The sequence below is a fragment of the Marmota flaviventris genome, chromosome 10, assembly GCF_047511675.1.
Source record: "Marmota flaviventris isolate mMarFla1 chromosome 10, mMarFla1.hap1, whole genome shotgun sequence".
NCBI classification, from domain to species: Eukaryota; Metazoa; Chordata; class Mammalia; order Rodentia; family Sciuridae; genus Marmota; species Marmota flaviventris.
The window spans coordinates 78,344,601-78,347,448 of record NC_092507.1 but is presented as its reverse complement, the minus strand read 5'-3'; the positions used below and the strand labels follow the sequence as shown (position 1 = coordinate 78,347,448).

Here is a 2,848-nt window from a genome sequence, read left to right as displayed (position 1 = left end):
CGTACGTCTTTAGATAAGCCCAGCTTCCAATGGTACCACAATCTAAGAAAATTAAGAACAACAACAACAAAAAGCCATATATAAATGTATGTTTTATGAGCAAACCAATGAAAGAAAGAAACAAACTTAAGAGTAATGTGAACATTTTGGGGGGCTGGGGATGTGGCTTAAGCGGTAGTGCACTCGCCTGGCATGCGCGGAGCACTGGGTTCGATCCTCAGCACCACATAAAAATAAAGATGTGTGTCCACTGAAAACTGAAAAATGAATATTAAAAAATTCTCTCTCTCTCTCTCTCTCTCTCTCTCTCTCTCTCTCTCAAAAAGAGTAATGTGAACATTTTAAAGCATAAATGTATCTGTCTTTTATATACCTTTAGTTTGTTCAACACTATGCTTTAACAATTAGAAGCAATGGCTCTCAATTCAGAGCATTACCTTAAAGAAAGAGGACTTATACCAAGAACTGTGAAAAGTCTTAAGGTTTTATTCTACTTGCAAGCTAAAAAGTTAACCTGCCAGATTTGCTGGTAAATGGATGGAAATGGAAACTATCATGCCAAGTAAAATAAGCCAATCCCAAAAAAAACAAAGGCCAAATATTCTCTCTGATATGTGGATGCTAAAACACAATGAGGGTGGGGAGTGGAAGTTCACCAGATTGGAAGGGGACAGGGTGGGGGGGAGTGAGGGGAAGGGAATGCGAAAGACAGTAGAATGAATCATACATAAGTATCTTATGTCCATATATAAATACACAACCAGTGTAATTCCACTGTGGGGAGCCACTCTGAATGATTCACATCTTCCATCTTGGAGCGGAGAGGCTTTGACCGTCACTATATCTCATAATGACTTGGACATTGCCCGGGTCCAGAAAGTTTGAGGACATGATTTCAGATGTCGCCCTATAGCCCTTGGGTCAAACTATACTCAAATGCCCCTTGTAACTCCGCCCCTTAACTTTTTAGATGGAACTTTCTAAGAATGAGGGTCCTCCCAATAAAAGCCCATTTCTAAACATGCTTGCTCTCTCTCGCCAGCCTCTTGTGACTATCCCTCGCTCTTCCATTTGGGGAGCTTGAGGCTGAGAGCGGAGGAACCATCCTGAAGCTTGTTTAAAGGTAAAGTGTGTGTGTGTGTTTTATTTGGTGTCCCTAGAAATTCACACGAGCAACCTTAAGTTCAGCTGCCCTCGCGGGTGGAGAGCTGCACTCCACATGATGTACAGCCACAAAAATGGGAAGTTATACTCCATGTATGTATGATATGTCAAAATATATTCTACTGTCAGGTATAACTAAAAAGAATAAAAAATATTTAAAAACATATTTTTAAGAAAGCTAACCTTCCACTGTTTCATGGATAACTAGATCCAAAACTCAGAGACAAAGGCAATTTTTTTAAGATTGATGTGATTTTTTTATACCTTTATTTTATTTATTTATATGTGGTGCTGAAGATTGAACCCAGCACCTTGCACATGCTAGGTGAGCGCTCTACCCCTGAGCCCCAGGCCCAGCCCCCAAAGGCAATTTTTTTTTACTCACAACAATAGCAGTTACATCTAGAGTATCATTGTTTTCTTGTGCCAGGTCCCATAGGGTAATGAATTATCCTATTGGAAAGGAACTAGAGTATAGGAAACCAGTCTTTTATAAGCAATTCTGCTTTCTACTCTGGAGGGAAATACTATATCTTACAAAGCTACTTGTCATACAAATATCCTTGAAAAGATAGTCCAGGAATAGGACCTGAATATATGCAATTCCAACAAGGGCACAGGTGATGCTGATGATGCTGGTCTAAGAATATCACTGCACTAAGGGAAGGAAGACCATTCTGGAAAACAAATACAATATAAAAACACTATACAACGGAAACCAGCCTTAAGGAGAATTTCAGTAAATTCAGTGTGCTAAAATTTATGATATATGTTTTTGAGATGATTGGGAAGAAAAAAAAATTATTGCAAATCTAGTAGCATAAAATTGAATTTCAATGTACTCTAAATTTGTCTTTTCTGATTACATTAAGGCTTAACACATTTAAGCCATGTTTCTACCTCTGTGAAATGCTTGTGTCTTTCCTCATTTTTCAATTAGAGATTCCTTTTCTTTTTCTCGCTTGTTGGTAGGATTTCTTTCTTTCTTCTTTTCCTTTCCTTTCCTTTTTCTTTTTGTAACCAGGGGAAAGTGCAAGTGCAGTCCTTCACTATCACAAATTATGCAGCCAAGTTTCCCACATTTGGGGAAATCCCAGGGCTCAGCACATCTGGTAGTGCAGTGAAAAAGTCTTACCCTGTGAGGACCATCTTCATAATCATGATGTCTTCTCTGCTAGGTGAACATGAATTTCTTTTCTAGATCAATTCTTTATCAGCAAGATATGTTTTTTCCCACCTTGTGAATTGGCTTTTCCCCTTCTTCAGGTAATATTTGATACATGCAAATTATTATTTCAATATAGTCATATTTATCAAACTTTTCATTTAGTTAGTAGTTTTTGTTTCTTATTCAAGAAATCCTTGGGGCTGGGGTTGTAGCTCAGTGGTAGCCTAGCACATGTGAGCCATTGGGTTCGATCCTCAACCCCACATAAAAATAAATAAAGGTATTATATGGGGCTGTGGCTTTGGCTCAGCAGTAGCACACTTGCCTGGCATGTGTGAGGCATTGGGTTCAATACTCAGCATGGCATATAAATAAATGAAGTAAAGGTCTATCAACAACTAAAAGAGTATTTAAAAAATAAAAATAAAGGCATTGTGCCCATCTACAACTAAAAAAAAAAAGAAATCCTTCCTAAGCCAGGCATGGTGGCACACACCTGTGATCCCAGTGGCTCAG

At 38.5% G+C, this 2,848-nt stretch overlaps 1 non-coding gene across 1 annotated transcript; it reads right to left on the bottom strand.

Moving 5' to 3' along the window:
* Nucleotides 1-2,185: 2,185 nt before the first annotated feature.
* On the bottom strand, nucleotides 2,186-2,350 carry LOC114092700 (U1 spliceosomal RNA). The gene has a single exon (XR_003582780.2). It is a non-coding gene; the product is annotated as a U1 spliceosomal RNA (small nuclear RNA).
* Between the last annotated feature and the right edge of the window lie 498 nt (nucleotides 2,351-2,848).